Raw genomic sequence first — 26009 nt, 5'->3', positions numbered from 1 at the left:
ACTTGATGGTCTGAAACAGGACGCTCGATAAATGCTATAAAGAAAAGTACGTTGCTACTGAAATACTTAACTTTAATCCACCATTTGTATACAGCGTTCTTGATGAGACATTTCATACGATAACTATCAAACTATGTAAGGCTAATGGCGCCTTGCTAGGTCGTAGCCATGGACTTAGCTGAAGGCTATTCTAACTATCTGCTCGGCTAATGAGCGATGCTTCGTCCGTGTAGTCGCTAGCAATGTCGTCCGTACAACTGGGGTGAGTGCTAGTCCGTATCTCGAGACCTGCCTTGTGGTGGCGCTCGGTCTGCGATCACACAGTGGCGACACGCGGGTCCGACATGTACTAATGGACCGCGGCCGATTTAAAGCTACCACCTAGCAAGTGTGGTGTCTGGCGGTGACACCACAGTTATCACTGAGGCAACGCCGCTGGATGAAATGAAGACACTTCATAAATTTCATTCCGACGCCCGTAACCCTTCAAAACAACGCTATAATAGTTTGAGTTTATCGTACCCAACAAGACATCTTTAAGAATTCATTTAGACGAAACTATCCCGCAGGTCAGATTGGCACTTGACATACGTTTTACTAAAACTTGTACTAGTATACAAAAACAAAGTTTAATTTGTGGCAATGCTATTTTTGCGCCAGGCTACAAAATTTTCTACCTTCCCTCGCACAGCCGTTAAAGCCGTCAGTGGTGACAAAGGCTTTCTTTTTTTGCACATTGCGAAGGGTTATACCGTAATAAACGTATAAGTTGTAATAACAGTTCCAATTACTGCGTGCCTACCTTCCCCTCTTAGCGATATCGGAGGGTGCATGTTGCGGCTTCCCCATCGTCACAAGTGCTACCTCCACCGTGACGCCGTATGGAGCTCATAATCCTCACTATTTCTGACTTAACCTCTGTTGGGAAGCCGTTCTCTGTATACCAGTCGGCTAATCGAGTTGCCAAATTCTCCCATGTTTTCATGTTTGCTTGTCTGGACCGTGGGTAACTGAAGCCGAAACAACATTTCCGAAATATAACAATCATAAAGACCCTATGAAGTAGTCGTGTGTTTTCCAACGTCCTTAGTCACCGATCGCTAATCCGTAGTGAACAATTCGTTTAATATAGAAAAGAATAAACAATTTGTCAACAACTTCATGTGTAGTGTGCTCCTACACGGGGTAGGAGTCACGTATGACGTAACTCCCATTTAATTTCGTGAACGGTTACACATATCGAAACGCGATTTCCAGAAAATGTTAGAGCGTCGAGGGGTACGTATGTTTTCGTTTGATTAACGTTTTTAGCGCTGGCATCAACGGAGAAACCGTACCCTTTTTATACAGGGTGTTTCCAAAATGACCGGTATATTTGAAACGGCAATAAAAACTAAACGAGCAGCGATAGAAATACACCGTTTGTTGCAATATGCTTGGGACAACAGTACATTTTCAGGCAGACAAACTTTCGAAATTACAGTAGTTACAATTTTCAACAACAGATGGCGCTGCGGTCTGGGAAACTCTATAGTACGATATTTTCCACATATCCATCATGCGTAGCAATAATATGGCGTAGTCTCTGAATGAAATTACCCGAAACCTTTGACAACGTGTCTGGCGGAATGGCTTCACATGCAGATGAGATGTACTGCTTCAGCTGTTCAATTGTTTCTGGATTCTGGCGGTACACCTGGTCTTTCAAGTGTCCCCACAGAAAGAAGTCACAGGGGTTCACGTCTGGCGAATAGGGAGGCCAATCCACGCCGCCTCCTGTATGTTTCGGATAGCCCAAAGCAATCACACGATCATCGAAATATTCATTCAGGAAATTAAAGACGTCAGCCGTGCGATGTGGCCGGGCACCATCTTGCATAAACCACGAGGTGTTCGCAGTGTCGTCTAAGGCAGTTTGTGCCGCCACAAATTCACGAAGAATGTCCAGATGGCGTGATGCAGTAATCGTTTCGGATCTGAAAAATGGGCCAATGATTCCTTTGGAAGAAATGGCGGCCCAGACCAGTACTTTTTGAGGATGCAGGGACGATGGGACTGCAACATGGGGCTTTTCGGTTCCCCATATGCGCCAGTTCTGTTTATTGACGAAGCCGTCCAGGTAAAAATAAGCTTCGTCAGTAAACCAAATGCTGCCCACATGCATATCGCCGTCATCAATCCTGTGCACTATATCGTTAGCGAATGTCTCTCGTGCAGCAATGGTAGCGGCGCTGAGGGGTTGCCGCGTTTGAATTTTGTATGGATAGAGGTGTAAACTCTGGCGCATGAGACGATACGTGGACGTTGGCGTCATTTGGACCGCAGCTGCAACACGGCGAACGGAAACCCGAGGCCGCTGTTGGATCACCTGCTGCACTAGCTGCGCGTTGCCCTCTGTGGTTGCCGTACGCGGTCGCCCTACCTTTCCAGCACGTTCCCAGTCCGTTGAAATTTTTCAAACAGATCCTTTATTGTATCGCTTTTCGGTCCTTTGGTTACATTAAACCTCCGTTGAAAACTTCGTCTTGTTGCAACAACACTGTATTCTAGGCGGTGGAATTCCAACACCAGAAAAATCCTCTGTTCTAAGGAATAAACCATGTTGTCTACAGCACACTTACACGTTGTGAACAGCACACGCTTACAGCAGAAAGACGACGTACAGAATGGCGCACCCACAGACTGCGTTGTCTTCTATATCTTTCACATCACTTGCAGCGCCATCTGTTGTTGAAAATTGTAACTACTGTAATTTCGAAAGTTTGTCCGCCTGAAAATGTACTGTTGTCCCAAGCATATTGCAACAAACGGTGTGTTTCTATCGCTGCTCGTTTAGTTTTTATTGCCGTTTCAAATATACCGGTCATTTTTTAAACACCCTGTACCTGCATCCGATAGCTCTTGAGAAGAAAATTACAGTGGCATAGTGTTTTTTAACGTTGACGTTGAAACCTGTCGTTAAAAATTCGAAAAATGTCCTAGAATTTGAGAGCATGGCGGCCGGAAAAAGCATTTGCTGTGCAAACATTGCCAAGCAGGCGTCTCGGACCAGGTTGGGGATTTATGTGCCGTAAGGTAGGCTTGAGCTACGGGAATAAAGCTTTATTTCCCCTTCAACCAACTTACGACCTAAATGCAGATTCACCTACGAATGTTGTACGTGGGGATACGACATAGGCTAGAATCTAGCGTCCCAGAAATGGCTTAGGAAACTATTTCACATTTGTGTATCCTCCCAGATATACGTGAGCTGAAACAGAAAAATCAACTGTTCATTCTTCAAAAATAAAGAGCTCTCATACGTTGCAAAAAGCAACTACTGTAATAAATATCTAAATGTTAGAAGGAAGATTTGAACTGTCTTTTCCTGTACGTGGCTGTGTGCTTCTTAGAGGTAAAATACATGCTGTCGGACAACTGTCTCTACCTACACTGCTCTAAACTATATCATATGGGATACATTCGTTGAGCTAAACGCATAATTAAAAATACTTTGTTGACCACTAGTAAACTGCAAAATAAATATTCTCCTTAGCGAAATGTCGTTTCATGCTGAACGTAAGTGCGTAATGACAGCGTTACCAGCTACATGAATTACACGCTGTCGACTTATTTGACATTGCAATGCAGTTTCGTACAGATGTAAATGAAATCAACAATTTATTAACAATGATCTGGTAACCACGAAAATCACTTAACATAAACTTTGTCTTAAAAAAAAAAAGCTTTATCCTATATTTAACCATGTGGTCAAACAGTTGACCATGGACTGAAAGGCACATTTGCAATCACTGTTCGAAAGAACGATGAACAGATGTAATTACAGTGGATGATATGGTATAGCATGCACTGGCGATTCGACGATACGTATCGTCTGGCGTAATTGGGGCTTCGTTATAGACTTCATCTTTGAGTCCTCCTCAAAGAAAGAAATGAAGAGGAGTCAAATCGGGGGTCTTTACTGGTCATTTCAGAACAGAATTTTGTCCTATCCAGCGTCTAGGAAATTCTCATTCAGTATCTGCGTTGCAACACGGGTCGAGTGAACTGGACAATCGTCGTGTTGCAGCCATATACATTGTCGAATATCCAGTGGTACCTCCTCTAGAAGAACTGACAAAATGTTTGTCAGAAAGTGTGCATATGAATGTCCATTTAGAACGCCTGAGATGAAGTAAGGTCCCACAATGTCATTTCCTATGATGCCGTACCATACGTTTGCGCTCCACGGCCGTCAATGTTGCGCCTGATGAAGCCAGTGTGGATTTTCGGCTGCCCAGTAGTGCATTTACGCAAATTTACAGTAGCGTGGTTAGTAAACGTTGCTTCATCGGTAAAGAGCACAGGTTGGAAAAACGTAGGGTCGTCTCTCACTTGCTGAAGGGCAAACCCACAAAATTCTCTACAACGTTCGAAATCACGGTCGCCGAGTGTCTGATGTAGTGACAGATGACAGGGATGGAAATTCTGTCGATGCAGGACGCAAATTACACTCGGTTGGCTTATTTCACGTTCATATGTCTCGTACCACTCTGCGGATTCATTATATTAGCGTCGTAGTCAGGACAGCTACTATGTGTTGTCGTCAGTTTCAATATTCTTTCTTATCCTCTTTTAGACGTTCAAGCAGCTTGTCCGCACTAGCGTCTTAATAATTCGTGCAGTTGCCTGGCGCGTCAGACATGGCGATCCGGATACATAGCCGTACACCGCTGCTCTGTTTTTACAGTATTTCCTTTACATTCATCGTTTAGAAGTAGTATATCCAACTTCTCCTCATTGGTGTACGTATCTGAACGCTACGAATATTGAAGCAGAGCAGAAATGAGCGGCCTGCAATGCAGACAAGCAAACAGACAAATGTGGTGAAAAAAATAAAAATACACTTCAAGTTCAGCATTGATGCACTGAGAAAAGGCGTAGCTATGTCAGAACGGTGAAAATGTGTAAAATGTACGATTACAATTTAACATTTTGTGGACCAAGATGTCACTAAAATGCCAGAGGAAGAATGAAACAGAAAATCGTTCTTATCCTTATTAAGCTTATTATCTCGGTATTCTGCTTGCAGTAATATAAGGAAGAAAGGGAAAACATAATCTGGATGATTGGTCGGCATTTAAATCTATGGTTTAACTGCTGTGACATCTTTCAAATTTCATCTGCACAAACACTATGGGATGTTTCATCTGACGATGCAACACGACGTCCGAATTTCAATTTTTAATGCTAGTAACAGTTCCTTCTGATTACTGTTCCATTGTTTAAATGTGTGCATTTCGCGGTACAAAAGTGTACTTTACATTGGCCTGTTGAAATGTGTTCTAGATCATTGGTTCAAATGGCTCTGAGCACTAAGCGACTTAACTTCTGAGGTCATCAGTCGCCTAGAACTTAGAACTAATTAAACCCAACTAACTTAAGGACATCACACACATCCATGCCCGAGGCAGGATTCGAACCTGCGACCGTAGCGGTCGTTCGGTTCCAGACTGTAACGCCTAGAACCGCACGGCCACTCCGGCCGGCTCGTTCTAGATCATTCTTCTGAAATTCTTATGCGTAATTGTCCAGCATTTGTGTCGGATGTAGATCACATAGTTCCTAAGTTTGATTAAGAAAATTTATTTTTGAAAATCACTTGGTGAATCACGCAAGGCATAACGGTTAAGCTGCCATTTCAACGGCGGACACTTAGTGTAACTGGAAGTATGGCAACCACGAAATTTGTTGCACCTTCCTTTACTCCTGCTGTAACATCGAATATACATACGACGTCTTGCTACCTTTCGCTATCTGACAGTTCATTGACGTTAGAAACGTACCCAGTGGAAAATAAGATTTCTCGTTAGGTGTGTCATGTTCTACATCCAGCATATATTACAATGCTACTGAACCCACTTGAAGGACGTAGTTATTATTAATTTCATGGAGGGGGAAACGCGGCAAAGTGTCAAATTTTCGAATATAAATTATTATGAAAAGGCATATATATATTCTAGAATTTCTATAATTTCTTATTCAGAAGTGAATAAAAGTTGATCAATAAATTTCTGATCATGTCTTTTTGCCAGTTTGTTAATAATGTTGAAATATTAGTGTTGAGACGAAACCTAATTAAATTTTATGAAAGGTACAAAATCTCACAGAACTGTTGTACGTGCTACGTGCCTCTCATTTTCCAAACATTTGTGAGTAAAATAAATAGTGTTTCTCCTAGTTTAGGTAGGGAGTCATAACCATCAGTTTCTGCTTTTTGTGTCTTAAAATGCGAAGCAAACATTCGTTGTCGCGGTTCTAGTATCAAATGGTTCAAATGGCTCTGAGCACTATGGGACTTAACATCTGAGGTCATCAGTCCCCTAGAACTTAGAACTACTTAAACCTAACTAACCTAAGAACATCACACACATCCATGCCCGACGCAGGATTCGAATCTGCGACCGTAGCAGTCGCGCGGCTCCGGACTGAGCGCCTAGAACCGCGAGACCACCGCGGCCGGCTTCTAGTATCACTCATATGTTTCGGAGCAGTGGTTGATCACACTGCTCTCACATTTGGAAGAAGCAGGATTCAGATCCTCGTCTAGCCATTTTAATTTATATTTTCGATGTGTTCTCTAAATCGATTAAGGCCACTGTCGGGATAGCCGGCCGAAGTGGCCGTGCGGTTAAAGGCGCTGCAGCCTGGACCCGCAAGACCGCTACGGTCGCAGGTTCGAATCCTGCCTCGGGCATGGATGTTTGTGATGTCCTCAGGTTAGTTGTGTTTAACTAGTTCTAAGTTCTAGGGGACTAATGACCTCAGAAGTTGAGTCCCATAGTGCTCAGAGCCATAGCCACTGTCGGGATAGTACTTCTGTAAAGAAACTACTTCATTGTGTGGTTCTCTGACTTCTACATTGTAAATCCGATAAACGTAAGTAATGTTCAGCTTTAACTTTCGGATTCTTGTAGCTGCCGTTTTGTCAGCTGCGGCTTCAATCTTGAAGAAATTTTGGCCCTCCAAAAGCATGACTTTGAATGGTCCGTGTAGTAGGTTCGTGCATTAACTTTAAGTGGTTAGGTAAATGCGTTTAAGCCATTTTATAAGTCCAACAAGGCATACATCTTTTCATTTTTTATTGCAACGTGTATAATAGACAAAAGTCAAAGTCGGTGCCATACTCAGGAAAAGAGCGTTTTGCGCAGTTACAGGAATCCAGCTTTGCAGTCCTGTCGTAGGCCGTAGTGCAGGTGGTTTTGCGTTTTGCCTTCCTCCGAACTGTTGTAAAGCGCCTCGAGTGTACAGGGTGACAATTATTGAACTATATGAAATAAAATCATCATTACTTCTGAACGGTTTGCGTTCGGACGTTTAAACTGCACGGTTGGCCTTGAGCATCATGGGAATTAGTATGTGAATATGGTTTGGTTTGGGAACGAAGTCCACTTTCATTCTGATGGATTCCTCAACAAGAATGACTGGCGCATTTGAGGTATTGAGAATCCGCATTTCGCTATTGAGAAGTCTCTTCCCCCTGAACGGGTGACTGTGTGGTGTGCAATGTCCAGTCATGGAATAATCGGTGCGATATTCCTTGATGGAACGGTGACTACCGAACGGTACGTGAAGGTTTCGGAAGATGATTTTATCCATATTATCCAAAGTGACCCTGATTTCGACAAGATGTAGTTTATGCAAGACGGAGCTCGACTCCCGAAACTTCATGTCCTGGAGAAGCACTTTTGGAAACGCATTCTGGCCCTGGGGTACCCAGAGGCCACTGGCATGGGCCTCGATTGGCCGTCAAATTCTCGGAAAGATTTTGGTAAGATCTTACGGGACCAAACTGCTGAGGTCATCTGTCCCTAAACTTAGACACTACTTAATCTAGCTTAAACTAACTTACGCTAAGGACAATACACACACCCATGCCCGAGGGAGGACTCGAACCTCCGACGGCGGGAGCCACGCGAACGGTGATAAGACGATCTAGATCGAGCGGCTACACCGCCCGGCAAATTCTCAGAATCTGAACACATGCGACTCTATTGTGTGGCGCTATATTAAAGACAAGGTGTACAGCAATAATCCCAAAGCCACTACTGAGCTGAACACAGCGGGTCACGCTGAATTTCGCTGTTCATCTGCGCAGCATCATCTCCTATGATGGCAGGCATATCGAACACGCCATAAACTGCATCCGAATATCTGTAGTGACGTTTACATGTTGAATAAAGTGTGTGCACGCCGTAGTTTGTAACTAATTCGCATTTTTTTCATATAGTTCAATAACTGTCGCCCTGCATCTGTGTCTCGTGGATGCTGGGGAGACTACTTGTACTGTGTAATGTTCTATTTGTAATGTTATGGACGAAGGGACGGGAGAGGATCAAACCCGGTGTCGGCACATAGCCCACTCCTCTCGAACCGCGAAGCCTCACATCCCTATCTGACAGACGAATTGCCATCAGCACGTCATGAGACGCTATGGAGAGGTGTGGACTGTAATGTGAACATTGGCGCAGTCTGGCGATTAGGAAGACGTCACTACCGACCCTCCCAACACCCCCTCCCCCTTCCTCCCTCTTCCTTCCTTCCCCCTCACTCTCAGTGTTAGCCTAGAATTGACGGCAAAACCATAGCTTTTATAGAAATATCACTTAACATTGTGATGAGTGCCATTTGTAAGTTGACTGTTTAGGTTTTTATGTTGGTGTCGCCATGTAGCGTTCTGTATTAAAGTCGCTGACTGCGCTGTGTGCAGTCTGTGGCTGGTTGGACTCATTTTTGGATTATTCGCTAGTGTATTGTTGGGCAGTTGGACGTGAACACCCGTAGCGTTGGGCAGTTGGAGGGAAGCCGCCAGCAGTGGTGGATGTGGGGAGAGAGATGCCAGAGTTTTGAGATGTTAATATGAGCGGACGATCTGGACGTGTGTCCGTCATAAAAAGGAAATTTGTCAAAATGGATGTCAAGAATATATATATATATATATATATATATATATATATATATATATATAATGACTTTTGAACACTATTAAGGTAAATACACTGTTTGTTCTCTATCGAAATCTTTCATTTGTTAACTATATGCCTATCGGTAGTTAGTGCCTTCAGTAGTTAGAATCTTTCATTTAGCTGGCAGTATTGGCGCTCGCTGTATTGCAGCAGTTCGAGTAACGAAGATTTTTGTGAGGTAAGTGATTCATGAAGGGTATCGGCTATTGTTAGTCAGGGCTATTCTTTTGTAGGGATTATTAAAAGTCAGATTGCGTTGCGCTAAAATAGTCTGTGTCAGTTTAGAAATGATCAGAATAAGTAAAGAGAGAACTGTCTGAGTACGTTCAGTTTTACTCAGCTGTTTCTGTATCAAATAACGTAGTTTACCAGCACAGTCATTCTTTACATTCAAAGGGGAAGTTTCACATTTTTATAATATAAAGTTACTGTTAAATAGGAATAATGAATGGTACACCGGCAGGAGGGTATGGTAGGAGTACGAAAATAATCATATACGTAGATGAAGGTAACTGGTTCGGAATGGAGCAAAAAGCGATAGGAAGAGCTAACGAAAGATATAATGAAACAGTAAGTAATGGACATGGAAGAAACAGAGCGAGATTAAGATGAGGAATGCTAAGAGCATTTGGCAGTGTGACAGAGATACTGGTTCGACGTTGTTCTGGAGAAAGACAGCTGGGAAATGCTGACAGGTAAGCTGCGCCGATGGTGACAGAAAAAGCTTTAGTCTACTCTTCAATGAAGCGTAGTTGAGGATAAGACGCAGTTTACTTGATAGGTTGTTCCACAGCCTATAGCTGAAATGGGGAAGGAGATGGAGAAAGATTTAGAGATGATGCATGTATCAGATCTTTTACGGCGGCTGCGGAGTGCTTGTATGCACACTCCTGGAAATTGAAATAAGAACACCGTGAATTCATTGTCCCAGGAAGGGGAAACTTTATTGACACATTCCTGGGGTCAGATACATCACATGATCACACTGACAGAACCACAGGCACATAAACACAGGCAACACAGCATGCACAATATCGGCACTAGTACAGTGTATATCCACCTTTCGCAGCAATGCAGGCTGCTATTCTCCCATGGAGACGATCGTAGAGATGCTGGATGTAGTCCTGTGGAACGGCTTGCCATGCCATTTCCTCCTGGCGCCTCAGCTGGACCAGCGTTCGTGCTGGACGTGCAGACCGCGTGAGACGCCGCTTCATCCAGTCCCAAACATGCTCAATGGGGGACAGATCCGGAGATCTTGCTGGCCAGGGTAGTTGACTTACACCTTCTAGAGCACGTTGGGTGGCACGGGATACATGCGGACGTGCATTGTCCTGTTGGAACAGCAAGTTCCCTTGCCGGTCTAGGAATGGTCGAACGATGAGTTCGATGACGGTTTGGATGTACCGTGCACTATTCAGTGTCCCCTCGACGATCACCAGTGGTGTACGGCCAGTGTAGGAGATCGCTCCCCACACCATGATGCCGGGTGTTGGCCCTGTGTGCCTCGGTCGTATGCAGTCCTGATTGTGGCGCTCACCTGCACGGCGCCAAACACGCATACGACCATCATTGGCACCAAGGCAGAAGCGACTCTCATCGCTGAAGACGACACGTCTCCATTCGTCCCTCCATTCACGCCTGTCGCGACACCACTGGAGGCGGGCTGCACGATGTTGGGGCGTGAGCGGAAGACGGCCTAACGGTGTGCGGGACCGTAGCCCAGCTTCATGGAGACGGTTGCGAATGGTCCTCGCTGATACCCCAGGAGCAACAGTGTCCCTAATTTGCTGGGAAGTGGCGGTGCGGTCCCCTACGGCACTGCGTAGGATCCTACGGTCTTGGCGTGCATCCGTGCGTCGCTGCGGTCCGGTCCCAGGTCGACGGGCACGTGCACCTTCCGCCGACCACTGGCGACAACATCGATGTACTGTGGAGACCTCACGCCCCACATGTTGAGCAATTCGGCGGTACGTCCACCCGGCCTCCCGCATGCCCACTATACGCCCTCGCTCAAAGTCCGTCAACTGCACATACGGTTCACGTCCACGCTGTCGCGGCATGCTACCAGTGTTAAAGACTGCGATGGAGCTCCGTATGCCACGGCAAACTGGCTGACACTGACGGCGGCGGTGCACAAATGCTGCGCAGCTAGCGCCATTCGACGGCCAACACCGCGGTTCCTGGTGTGTCCGCTGTGCCGTGCGTGTGATCATTGCTTGTACAGCCCTCTCGCAGTGTCCGGAGCAAGTATGGTGGGTCTGACACACCGGTGTCAATGTGTTCTTTTTTCCATTTCCAGGAGTGTATTTGACATAACAGATGAAGTACTGAGGATAGGTTGTTTGACGCAAGTACCTTCTCGACAGCGTTTCTTCCATGAAAGCACATTCTGAACACGCAGATAAAATTCTGTATCCTCCGACACTACAACAGAATGCTATTGTTGTATCGATAGTAACGATGCCACATAGTTTTAAAGGTTGGCACTACCACAAGACACCGATGGCAGCGCCCTATAGCTGGTGCTGTGCATCTCTACGAGCTCCGCGACAGATTCTCCCAATTTCATCAGTTACAGCCAGCCAGGACACTACGCTTCCGCTTCACACCTCATTTAAAGTTATGTATTCTTATTGCTTGAGTAAAGGGGACTTAAATTCATACAGCAGTACCGACGTGTTTTACCTTTTCCTGATCCAACCCACGAGCCGCCTTCCAGGCGGGATACAAAAGGTATCATAATAATATTTACGAAAACGATATTCAAATATTGTCTGAAAATAAATTTGTTCCAGCCACTTGCCACTGACAACAGTAATCCCCACTTTACTCTACATTCAGTACTGCTTAATTATGTCTCGGAGATGATTTCTGGCACTGTTAGTTATATGTTCACAGTATGGGTAGGTTTACTGATAGCAAGTTGTCCAACACGCACCTAACGTAAGGGTTCACTGAATACAATGGCTGAGCGGCACAACGACGCTATGCCGAACCGTTCCCGCAGTGACAGCAGGCGCAGCACACTACACTGAGGTGATAAAAGTCATGCGATACCTCTTATTATCGTGTCGGCCTCCTTTTGCCCGGTGTAGTGAGCAAAGTTCGACACAAACATAGCCCACACCATTATGGAGCTTGCACAGTGACTTGTTGACAACCTGGGTGCAAATGGTTCAAATGGCTCTGAGCACTACGGGACTTAACATCTGTGGTCATCAGTCCCCTAGAACTTAGAACTACTTAAACCTAACTAACATAAGGACATCACACACATCCATGCCCGAGGCAGGATTCAAACCTGCGACCGTAGCAGTCGCGCGGTTCCGGACTGAGCGCCTAGAACCGCTAGACCACCGCGGCCGGCTGACAACCTGGGTCCATGGCTTCGTGAGGTCTGTGCCATTTTCGAACCCTACCATCAGCACTGACTCATCGCACCAGACTACGGTTTTCCAGTCGTCTAGGATCCAACCGATATGGTCACGAGCCCTGAAGAGGCGCTGCAGGCAATATCGTGCTGTTAGCAAAGACACTTGCGTCGGTCTTATACTTCCATAGTCCATTAATGCCAGATTTTGCCGCACTGTCCTAACGGATACGTTCGTCGTACGTCCCACATTGATTTCTGCCGTTATTTCATGCAGTGTAGCCTGTCTGTTAAATGTTCAAATGTGTGTGAAATCTTATGGGACTTAACTGCTAAGGTCATCAGTCCCTAAGCTTACACACTACTTAACCTAAATTATCCTAAGGACAAACACGCACACCCATGCCCGAGGGAGGACTCGAACCTCCGCCGGGATCAGCCGTACAGTCCAAGACTGCAGCGCCCGAGACCGCTCGGCTAATCCCGCGCGGCGCTAGTCTGCTAGCACTGACAACTTTACGCGAATACCGCTGCTCTCTGTCGTTAAGTGAAGGCCGTCGGCCGCTGCGTTGTCCGTGGTAGCCGGTAATACCTGAAATTTGTTATTCTCAGCACACTCTTGAAGCTGTGTATTTCGGAATATTGAATTCCATAACGATTTCCGAAATGGAATGTCACATGCGTCTAGCTGCAACTACCATTCCGCGTTCAAAGTCTGCTAATTCCCGTCGTGCAGCTATAATCAGATCGGAAACCTTGTCACATGTACCGCCTGAGTACAAATGACAGCTTCACTAATGCACAGCCATTTTATACCTTGTGTACGCGATACTACCGCCACATGTATACTGATCAGCCAGGATATTGTGACCACAGACCTATTATCGATATAAACACGTCCAGGCGATAGCAGCGTCACCTGGCGAGGAATAACTAATAGACAGACGTACGGTGCATGTGGTATCAGTGAGCTTGCTGTCTGTGTGTAGAATGGGGAAGATGCACTGTCCATCTGAGTTTGACCGAGGGTAGACTGCGACGGCCCGAATGCTCGATACGAGCATCTCGGAAACAGTACAACTTGTAGGGTGTTTGGGGAGTGGCGTGGTGAGTGTCTTTAACAGGTGGTAAAACCAAGGTGAAACCACGTCCAGACGTCGTGGAGTAGGGTGGCCAGCCCTCATTACAGATGTCGGACGTGATTGGCTGGGCAGACTGGTAAAACAGGACAGGCGGCGAACTGTTGCGGAAGTAACATCAGACTTTAATGTTGGGCGGAGTACAAGTGTGTCTGAACACACAGTGCACCGAACACTACTAGCGATGGCCCTCCGCAGCCAACGACCCACGCATGTGCCAATGATAACACCACGACATTGACAACTACGACTGAAATGGGCAGGTGATCATTTGCAATGGACGTTTGTGCAGTGGCAGAGCATTGCATGGTTTGATGACTCCTGGTACCTTCTTCATCACGCCTATGGGAGGGCGAGAATCCGTTGTCTTCCAGGAGAACAGCTCCTTGACACCTGTACTGCGGTGCAGAGACAAGCTGGCGGCCGCTCGATTATGGTCTGGGGAACATTCACGTGAGCATCCAAGGGTCCAGTGGGGCTCGTGCAGGGCACCATGATGACCAAGAAGTGTCGTACAATGTTTGCAGACCACGTACACCTCTTCATGACTGTCATGCTTCCCGAAGGCGGTGGCATTTTTCAACAAGATAATGCGCCATGTCACAAGGCCCGGAGTGTGATGGAGTGGTTCGAGGAACACAGTGGCGAATTCCAATTGAAGTGCTGGCCATGCAACTTGTCGATTTGAACCCGAGTGAAAACATCTGGGATGTGACTGAACTTGGCATCAGAGCTCATGGCCCCCCTCCCCGGAATTTAGGAGAATTAGGTGACTTGTGTGTTCAGATGTGGTGCCAACTCGCTCCTGCGACCTACAAAGGCCTCATTGCTTCCATGCCACGACGCGTCGCCGCTGTTATCCATGCCTAAGATTATTAGGTTGGTGGTCATAATGGTTCAAATGGCTCTGAGCACTATGGGACTTAACTTCTGAGGTCATCAGTCTCCTAGAACTTAGAACTACTTAAACTTAACTAACCTAAGGACATCACACACATCCATGCCCGAGGCAGGATTCGAACCTGCGACCGTAGCGGTCGCGCGGTTCCATACTGAAGCGCCTAGAACCGCTCGGTCACAACGGCCGGCTGGTCATAATGTTCAGGCTAATCAGTGTATATGTGCATATCCCTATTCTGTGACTTGTCACCTCAGTGTATGTTTGCAGACAAGGATTATTGCATTTGTGTTGTACGTTTTAGTTGTTACATGTTACAGGCTTTTTCAGTTATCAATATAAACAACGAGTTTGTTGATACATCTACATCTACATTTATACTCCGCAAGCCACCCAACGGTGTGTGGCGGAGGGCACTTTATGTGCCACTGTCATTACCTCCCTTTCCTGTTCCAGTCGCGTATGGTTCGCGGGAAGAACGACTGTCTGAAAGAGTCCATGCGCGCTCTAATCTCTCTAATTTTAAATTCGTGATCTCCTCGGGAGGTATAAGTAGGGGGAAGCAATACATTCGATACCTCATCCAGAAACGCATCCTCTCGAAATCTGGCGAGCAATCTACACCGCGATGCAAAGCGCCTCTCTTGCAGAGTCTGCCACTTGAGTTTATTAAACATCTCCGTAACGCTATCACGGTTACCAAATAACCCTGTGACGAAACGCGCCGCTCTTCTTTGGATCTTCTCTATCTCCTCCGTCAAACCGATCTGGTACGGATCCCACACTGATGAGCAATACTCAAGTATAGGTCGAACGAGTGTTTTGTAAGCCACCTCCTTTGTTGATGGACCACATTTTCCAAGCACTCTCCCAATGAAACTCAACCTGGTACCCGCCTGACCAACAATTAATTTTATATGATCATTCCACTTCAAATCGCTCCGCACGCATACTCGCAGATATTTTACAGAAGTAACTGCTACCAGTGTTTGTTCCGCTATCATATAATCATACAATAAAGGATCCTTCTTTCTATGTATTCGCAATACATTACATTTGTCTATGTTAAGTGACAGGTGCCACTCCCTGCACCAAGTGCCTATCCGCTGCAGACTTTCCTGCATTTCGCTACAATTTTCTAATGCTGCAACTTCTCTGTATACTACAGCATCATCCGCGAAAAGCCGCATGGAACTTCCGACACTATCTACTAGGTCATTTATATATATTGTGAAAAGCAATGGTCCCATAACACTCCCCTGTGGCACGCCGGAGGTTACTTTAACTTCTGTAGACGTCTCTCCATTGATAACAACATGCTGTGTTCTGTTTGCTAAAAACTCTTCAATCCAGCCACACAGCTGGTCTGATATTCCGTAGCCTCTTACTTTATCAGGCGACAGTGCGGAACTGTATCGAACGCCTTCCGGAACTCAAGAAAAATAGCATCTACCTGGGAGCCTGTATCTAATATTTTCTGGGTCTCATGAACAAATAAAGCGAGTTGGGTCTCAGTCGCAATTTTTTTTATTTTCCCTACGCGTATTAGAGGTATAATCTTCCACCACCAGGTGGACTGATGTGAGTTAACACAACACGTGTTTGTTGTGTTAGCGACGTCGGGGCAGCCTGTGACACTGAGGTCTTTACAAAATGTATGTGGTGTTGTATGTGACGTAATACGACAGAAAAAGGAGCCTGTGACCCCGCTTCTTTCTTTAAGTTGTTCAGCTTTGGAACACAGCCTTCGAACAGCTTAGAGAAAGGAGCGGCGACACATTCTGCAGTTGTGAATTCAACTTGGATTCCTAAATTGAGCTGTGCGGGGTAGCCGTGCGGTCTCAGACGCCTTGTCACGGTTCGCGCGGCTCCCCTATCGAAGGTTCGAGTCCTCCCTCGCTCATGGGTGTGTGTGCTGTTCTTAGCGTAAGTTAGTTTAAGTTAGATTAACTATTGTTTAAGGTTAGGGACCGATGACCTCAACAGTTTCGTCCCATAGAACTTACCACAAGTTTCCAAATTTCCTAAATTGAAGAAAACACTTCACGGTATTCGCTTCAGACCGGTTACAGAGATTCGTTGGGCAATAGGCTTTTCCACTGGAACTATCAATACAAATGGCGCTGTTAAGGGTATACTACGACTTCCGCATCGCTGACAACAAGTTATGCACCTAGCTGAGATTACTCGGAAAGACAATAAAACTTTGAAACATATATCTATTTTGTATAAGTTGTAAATAAATAGTTGCCACTGTGGAAGTTCAATCCCTCGTACATAAATTAATGTTAATCTGTGTTGCACGGTATATACGAGATGTAGCCTCGTTACCATTTGGTCGTCGCCTTGGCTACCCTTTGGACTACCATTGGACTTCGCCCATTTGGTACGCAGTGCTTCCCACAATTTTGTACACCGAGCGAGATAGCGTGGTGGTCAGCACACTGGACGGGCATTCGGAAGAACGACGCTTCAAATCTCTGTCGAGCCATTCTGATTGAGGTTTTACATGATTTCCTTAAATTGCTTAAGTAAAAATACCGGCATGGTTTCTTTGAAAGGATACTGTCGATTTACTCTCTCCCATCCTTTCTGTGCTCCGTCCCTTCTGACCTTGCTGTCGACGGAACGTTACCCACTAATCTTCCTTCCTTTCTTTAGCATTTTGTACATTTTTATACGATAACTTATTATAATAAATATGACAGTTAGCATCTTTGTACTGTTAAATATTCAGTTGTACAGGGTGACAATTTATTGAACTAAACTATTGAGAACGTAAATTTATTGAACTAAAACTATAGAAAATGTAAATTAGTTTCAAACTATGGCGTGCACACATTTTATTCAAAATGAAAACGTCATTACAGATATTCGGATTTAGGATATGACATGTTCGATATGCCTGCCACCTTTGGCGATGATGTGTCACAGAAGAAGAGCGAAATTCTGCCTGATCCTCTGAAGTGTCGGAACTCTATGCTATCGATGATCTCCTGAATGGCTGTTTTCAGCTCATCAGTGGTATTGGAGCTATTGTTGTACACCTTGTCTTTAATATAGCACCACACAAACGAGTCTCATATGTTCATATGGCGGCCAATCGAGGCCAATGCCAGTAGCCTCTACATATCCCAGAGCCACAATGCGCTCCCGAAAATGCTCCTCCAGGACATAAAACATTTTCCTGCATCGATGGCATCGAGCTCCGTCTTGCATGAACAACATCTTGTGGAACTCAGGGTCACTTTGGATAATTGGCATGAAATCATCTTCCAAAACCTTCACTTATCGATCGGTAGTCAGTGTGCCATCAAGGAATATCGCACCGATGATTCAGTGACTGGACATTGCACACCACACAGCCAGCCGTTGAGGGTGAAGAAATTTTTCGATAGTGAAATGCGGATTCTCAGTCCTCCAAATGCACCATTCTTCCTTAGTGACGAACTCATCCAAATGAAAGTGGGCCTCGTCGCTAAACCAAACCATACTACACTACTGGCCATTGAAATTGCTACACCACGAAGATGACGTGCTACAGACGCGAAATTTAACCGACAGGAAGGAGATGCTGTGATAGCCAAATGATTAGCTTTTCAGAGCATTCACACAAGATTGGCGCCGGTGGCGACACCTACAACGTGTTGACATGAGGAAAGTTTCCAACCGATTTCTTACACACAAACAGCAGTTGACCGGCGTTGCCTGGTGAAACGTTGTTGTGATGCCTCGTGTAAGGAGGAGAAATGCGTACCATCACGTTTCCGACTTTGATAAAGGTCGGATTGTAGCCTATCGCGATTGCGGTTTATCGTATCGCGACATTGCTGCTCGCGTTGGTCGAGATCCAATGACTGTTAGCAGAATATGGAATCGGTGGGTTCAGGAGGGTAATACGGAACGCCGTGCTGGATCCCAACGGCCTCGTATCACTAGCAGTCGAGATGACAGGCATGGCTACAACGGATCGTGCAGCCACGTCTCGATCCCTGAGTCAACAGATGGGGACGTTTGCAAGACAACAACCATCTGCACGAACAGTTCGACGACGCTTGCAGCAGCATGGACTATCAGCTCGGAGACCATGGCTGCGGTTACCCTTGATGCTGCACCACAGACAGGAGCGCCTGCTGTGGTGTACTCATAGACGAACCTGGGTGCAGGAATGGCAAAACGTCATTTTTTCGGATGAATCCAGGTTCTTTTTACAGCATCATGATGGTCGCATTTGTGTTTGGCGATATCGTTGTGAACGCACGTTGGAAGCATGTATTCGTCATCGCCATACTGGCATATCACCCGGCGTGATGGTATGGGGTGCCATTGGTTACACGTCTCGGTCACCTCTTGTTCGCATTGACGGCACTTTGAACAGTGGACATTACATTTCAGGTGTGTTACGACCCGTGGTTCTACCCTTCATTCGATCCCTGCGAAACCCTACATTCCAGCAGGATAATGCAGGACCGCATGTTGCAGGTCCTGTACGGGCCTTTCTGGATACAGAAAATGTTCGACTGCTGCCCTGGCCAGCACATTCTCCAGATCTCTCACCAATTGAAAGCATCTGGTCAGTGGCGGCCGAGCAACTGGCTCGTCACAATACGCCAGTCACTACTCTTGATGAAGTGTGGTATCGTGTTGAAGCTGCAAGCCATCCAAGCTCTGTTTAACTCAATGACCAGGCGTATCAAGGCCGTTATTACGGCCAGAGGTGGTTGTTCTGGGTACTGATTTCTCAGAATCTATGCACCCAAATTGCGTGAAAATGTAGTCACATGTCAGTTCTAATATAATATATTTGTCCAATGAATACCCGTTTATCTTCTGCATTTCTTCTTGGAGTAGCAATTTTAATGGCCAGTAGTGTAATTTCCACCATGCCCCGAGGCCAATCGTGCAGTTTGAACGTTCCAACGCAAACCGTTCAGAAATTATGACGATTTATTTCATATAGTTCAATAATTGTCACGCTGTAGGATTCTCTTTCTTTTTAAATACTTATCCAGTGTACTAGAGGTAAGTGGAGGACATTGCCATATAACAGACTACGGGAACAGGTGTTGTCACAGCGATAGTACGCCTTCGAAAAAGCGACATTGAAAGCAAGAATGAAGGGCAGTAAAGTGTAATGAGAAGCAGGCGGGGGAAAAGCTGCTGGACTCGTTATGCTGACGTCAGCGCTGGCCGGCCAGGGAAACGGACGTCCCTCGCTGACCGGCCACCGGCCACCGGCCGCTCCGGCGAAAGTGGAAGGGACGCATCCGGGTGAAAGTGAAGGTTAACCGGAGCTTTCTCCAGCCGGGCAATACGCGCCTTAATAACACCGGCCTTGTTAAAAAAAAAAGTAGATGAAATAGTCGAAGAGGTGGTAGTACACACGATACGAGGGAAAAGACGCCAACTCGGCCGATGGCTCGCGCCACGGAGGCGCCTGGCGCTGTCGCCTGCCAACCAACGCTCATGCATATGAACGCACTTTTACACGCCTGCGTCACACGCTACCCACTCGTGGTGTACCGTGCCATGTTCCTTGTGCCACGGTTGATTAACAGTTTTAGACTTTCAAGTCAAGAACTGCTCAGTAAGAAACCCATTACAGTAATACGGCTTTTTAGAATCCATTGTTCTCTCTCTCTCCCACCGTTTATGCCGTTAGCTGCTCGTTTCTCCTGGCTTGGCGAATTCTGTTTACTTTTAACTTTGTAGCTCAATACCACTCTACCTCTACATTTACGTTTACATACATACACCAAATAGTGCATGGTGGAGGGTACCTTGTACCACTATTCGTCATTCCCTTTCTTGTTCCACTCACAAATGGAACGAGGAAAAATTCACTATCTATACGCCTCCACACGCGTCCTATTCTTTCTTAACTTACCTTCGCGCTCGTTACGCGAAATGTACCTTGGAGGCAGTAGATTCGTTCTGCAGTTAGCCGCATATGCATATTCTCCAAATTTTCGCAATCGTGTTTACATCTACATCTACATGACTACTCTGAAATTCACACTTAAGTGCCTGATAGAGGGTTCATCGAACCACTTTAATATATTTCACCCGGGCGAGGTGGCGCAGTGGTGAACATGCTGTACAAGAATTCGGGAGGACGACGGTTCAAACCCGCGTCCGGCCATCCTGAATTAGTTTTACCGTGATTTCCCTAAATCGCTTCAGGCAAATGCCAGGACGGTTCCATTGAAAGGGCACGGCCGATTTTCTTCCCCATCCTTCCCTAATCCGATGGGACCGATGATCTCGCTGATTGGTCCCCTCCCCCTAGTCAACCTGTCATACTATTCGTAAAATGAAGAACAAACCGCCTTCAGCCACAAGTTGCGTTTATTTACTGCACTATGCATTTCGAGCACTGGAGGCTCCTCTTCAGGTGCTTTTTAGTGATTTACATCAGGTTTTTTTTAGTTGTTTGCCTGTTGATATTACACTTTTGTGTTACAATATACCATGTTGTAACACAAAAATGTAATATCAACAGGCAAACTAAAAAATAAAACCTGATGTAAATCACTAAAAAGCACCTGAAGAGGAGCCTCCAGTGCTCGAAATGCATAGTGCAGTAAATAAACGCAACTTGTGACTGAAGGCGGTTTGTTCTTCATTTTACGAAAGTAAAACAGTCGCGGACGAAACACTGAAAACCAATGGATAAAATTGTGTCATACTATTACTCTACCATTCCACTCTCTAACAGCCCGCGAAGAAAACGAAAATTTCAATCTTTCCATGCGACATCTGATTTCTCTTATTTGATTACGATGGATCATATCTCCATATCTAGGTGGATGCCAACACACTGACGAAAAAAAAAAATCGCAACACCAAAAAATTATTAATGTAGAGTAATGAAATTTCGGGGATACATTTTTATAGGTAATATATTTAAGTGATTAACATTGCAAGGCCACAGGCTAATGTAAGCTCAAGATATGCCACTGCAAGTGCGAAATGCTGGTACGTTAATAACCAGTGTAACCGCCAGAATGTTGAATGCAAGCATGCAAACGTGCATGCATTGCATTGTACAGGCGCCGGAAGCCAGTTTGTGGATGGTGTTCCATGCGTGTTGCACTTGGTCGATCAGCACAGGACGATTAATGCCGTTTGTGGAAGAAGCTGGATTTGTCGTCCGATGATGTCCCGTATATCCTCGGTTAGAGACAGATCTGGTGATCGAGCAGGCCAAGGCAACAGATCGATATCCTGCAGAGCATGTTGGGCTACAACAGCCGTAGGTGATCGAGCGTTATCCTTTTGGAAACACCCCCTGGAACACTGTTCATGAATGGCAGCACAACAGGTGGAATCACCAAATTGACGTACAAAATTTGCGGTCAGGGTGAGTGGGATAACCACGAGAGTGTTCCTGCTGTCATTCGAAATCGCAACCCAGACAATAACTCCAGGTGTAGGTCCAGTGTGTCTAGCTCGCAGACAGGTTGGTTGCAGGCCCTTATCTGGCGTCCTTCTAACCAAGACAACCCGCTTACATCAGGAAACATAACAGACCTCCACCTCGTCCAGTCTCAAAGGTCACTAACACTCACGACGATTACAGCGTGTATTTAAATCAAACCTGATTTGCATCCTCATGGTGGCGCTACTGGACATCATCCTTCAGATGTAGAAACACACCTGCCAACTTTCGTTTATGTCGCGCAACTCCTTCTTGGTGTTGCAATTTTTTCCGTCAGTGTATCTTCGCATTCCAAGAAAATCTCTGAGGATTGAAATTTCGTGTAAAGATCGCCGTAACGAAAAGAATGTCGTCTTGCGTCGAGAGATTCCCATTTGAGTTCGCGAAGCATTCCTGTAATACTCACGCGTTCATCGAACCTACCGTTGAATTACTTCTGTGTCGTCTTCAATGCGACCTGCTTGGCATTCCAAACATTCGAGCAGTAGTCAATAATGGACCGCACTGGTATTCTAAACGCGGTTTCTTTTATAGATGAGTTCTCCCAATAAACGTAAGTTGGCCATTCGCCTTCCCTACTACAACTCTTACACGCCCGTTCCATTTAATATCGCTTTGCAGCCATACATCTAGTTGTTTTGCCGACGTGACTCTGTCAAGCAGTACACCATGAATACTGCATTCGACCATTACAGAACTGCTTTTCCTACACATTTGCATTAACTTATATTTTTCTACATTTAGGACAAGTTGTCATTCATCACACGAAATAGATGTCCTAAGTCATTCTGTGTCCTCTTGTAGTCCTCCTCCTGTACCATTTTGCGTCATCAGTAAATAGCTGCAGATTACTATTCGCCCTCTCCATCAGGTCGTTTATGTATATAGACAACAAGAGTGGTCCTCTCACACCATCGTGGGGCGCTCCTGACGATACTCTTGTCTGTGATGAACATTCGCCGTCCAGGACAACGTACTGCGTTCTGTTGCTTCAGAAGACTTCGAGCCACTCACGTATGTGACAACGTATTCCCTATGCTCGTGCCTTCGTCAACGGCCTACAGAAGGGCACCGAGTCAAATGCTTTTCGGAAATCTAGGAATATGGAATCTGCCTATTGCGTTTCATCCATTGTTCGTCGGATATCACGTGAGAAAAGGGCAAGCTGGATTTCGCATTAGCGATGCTTTCCAAAGCCGTGCTGATTTGTGGATAGAAGCTTTCCTGTCTCAAAGAAATTTATTTTATTCGAACTTAGAATATGCTCAAAAATTCTGCAACTAACCTATGTTAAGGATATTGGTCTGTAATTTTGCGAGTCTTTTCTTTTGGCGCTTTTTTCCAGTCTTGGAACTTACTGTCGCCAGAATCACAATCTCTTTCGGGAGGGAAGGCATGTGCACCGCCTGCCTTGGAAAAACGCAGGTAATAAAGAAAACGCAAACCTAATAATGACATCCGTCTATTATTATTTCAGTAGCGTTTCTACGTTGTCAAGGCACATTTTGAAATCATAACTCAATTATCAGGGCTGCATCTTTCACATAAGGACCATCATTGTAATGTCAACAAGCCAGGAACTGTGTATACTGATATAACAGTGTAAACAACATGTGGGAATTCCTTCATTGTGGTGCCACGTGCAAAATAATTCAACGAAGTTCGTGGAGAAGCGTTTCTGACGTTTCGACATTGCAGTGAAGGACGTTTCATGACAACATCAGCCCTGAAGATGAAGCTATGGCTTCGAAATGTACATTAGTGTAGAACAAATTCCGTGGAAAAGACACTAGACGAATTTTGCTACTTAAATTCCATTTTTTCTGTGTGTTGTCGTACTTTAACTGTCTAAAGCGGAGACTAGGGGCAGCCCAGCATTTGCCCAATCGAGCGAGCAAAACCGCCTACAAACCACACTCACCGCGCGGATTCGAGCCAGGTCTGTATCACCCCCCTCTCTCACAAGCTAGCACATTAAACTATACGAGCAGGTCATTCTAAAAGCGATTTTTATCGTCGCGAAAATCCAGACTGGAACATTAATTTTCATAATAATGATTTCCCATCAAAATGCAGCGAGGGTTGGCACACGCATTTTCGTCCAGCCCTCCGCTTCTTATGTATGCTGAAAATTCTCTTTCTTACAAGGAAAACACATTTTTTTTTTTAACTTAGGCACCTTGTAAAAGGTTCAATGACTTTTCAACGTATTAATACTCTGAGCACAAAAAAGGTTTTTCATCTGTGCAGTTAAACGTTTGTATCGGCTTCAGTGTTATATGTATCTTCGTCCAACCTGCTTCTTCTTCAATTTTGCGAGCATAAAGTAATCGCTGGGAACCAAATCCAGCGAATACAGCAGGTATGCAAGCACTTCGAATCGAAGGCAGCACGGTTTTGCAGCAACGATTCGAAACGTGTGTGAGGGTGTATTACCGCGATGGGAGACTGCTTTACTATTTTTGTGGACATTCATCTTTAATAGAATCAGTCAGTTGGTTAGTAGTGTGCCCTAATACTCTCCCAGTGATGCTCCTACAACTGTGGAGGTTATCTGTGGTCACCACATCACAAAGGAAAAGAAGGGAAAAAGGGGAAAGGTAGCTATAAGTTTACCTGCAGAAGGAACAGTACTCGCTTTCTTTGGTGCCCTTTTCTCTCTTGCCAGCCACTATTCTACAAGGGGTCCCAAGAGGAGTGGTCAGTATTCAGACAAATGACAGGAACTATCATTTGAAGCAAATAAGTCTAGTCAACATGGTATCTAAAATGCATACCTTCAGAGCTATGGGCACTTCGCTAATGTGAAACACATTTTTTTTCTGAACAAGTGCTTATAACTCTTAAAGCATGCATTTTAGAGCCCACGTTTACTGGGCAATTTGTTTCTTGTTTTGATCCATACTACCTCCTCCATAAATATGGAAAGCAAAGAACTTGCAGTAGAAGAGATTTGTTTCACGATGACGAAGATAAAGAACTGCTCATAGCTCGTAAGGAACGGATTCTATAATCCGAGATTACTAAACATTTTTGTCTCGAATCGGGTGATGCTGAGGGAATTAGATTAGGAAATGAGACACTTAAAGTAGTAAAGGAGTTTTGCTATTTAGGGAGTAAAGTAACTGATGATGGTCGAAGTAGAGAGGATATAAAATGTAGACTGGCAATGGCAAGGAAATCGTTTCTGAAAAAGAGAAATTTGTTAACATCGAGTATAGATTTAAGTGTCAGGAAGTCGTTTCTGAAAGTATTTGTATGGAGTGTAGCCATGTATGGTAGTGAAACATGGACGATAACTAGTACGGACAAGAAGAGAATAGAAGCTTTCGAAATGTGGTGCTACAGAAGAATGCTGAAGATAAGGTCGGTAGATCACATAACTAATGAGGAGGTATTGAATAGGATTGGGGAGAAGAGAAGTTTGTGGCACAACTTGACTAGAAGAAGGGATCGGTTGGTAGGACATGTTTTGAGGCATCAAGGGATCACAAATTTAGCATTGGAGGGCAGCGTGGAGGGTAAAAATCGTAGAGGGAGACCAAGAGATGAATACACTAAGCAGATTCAGAAGGATGTAGGTTGCAGTAGGTACTGGGAGATGAAGAAGCTTGCACAGGATAGAGTAGCATGGAGAGCTGCATCAAACCAGTCTCAGGACTGAAGACCACAACAACAACAATGATCGTTCTTGTCATATCCCTAAATACTGACCACTCCTCCTGGGACGCCCTATACAGGGAGGTCACAAACAGTCTGACAAGCTTATAAGGGTGTTTTGGGGTAGGCTGTGCTGAGAAATAATTGTTAAGATTTGCGCCGTTTCCGAGTTAATTAGCATTGCAGTTAGCACATCAGGAAGTTGCGCACGCAGTTCAAGCAGTCCACCAGATACAATTAGTGTCAATTGTTCTTGTAGCGTAGATGATAGCACACAAACCACTGGGGGCCGAACCGCACAATAACCCTGGACTCGGTGTGGGGCGGCGGTGGCGTGAGTGGACTGCTGTAGCCTGTTGTGGGATTGTGAACCACTGCGGGCTACGACGGGGACGAAGTCCCCAGTTCAATACAATACAATACAACATTCTACATCTTTATTCTTTATGTCTACATATTTATTTTCACGTTACACATCGCCATATTAAACGCC

This window comes from Schistocerca serialis, chromosome 3, assembly GCF_023864345.2.
Source record: "Schistocerca serialis cubense isolate TAMUIC-IGC-003099 chromosome 3, iqSchSeri2.2, whole genome shotgun sequence".
NCBI classification, from domain to species: domain Eukaryota; kingdom Metazoa; phylum Arthropoda; class Insecta; order Orthoptera; family Acrididae; genus Schistocerca; species Schistocerca serialis.
Note: the sequence above shows the minus strand (reverse complement) of the source record.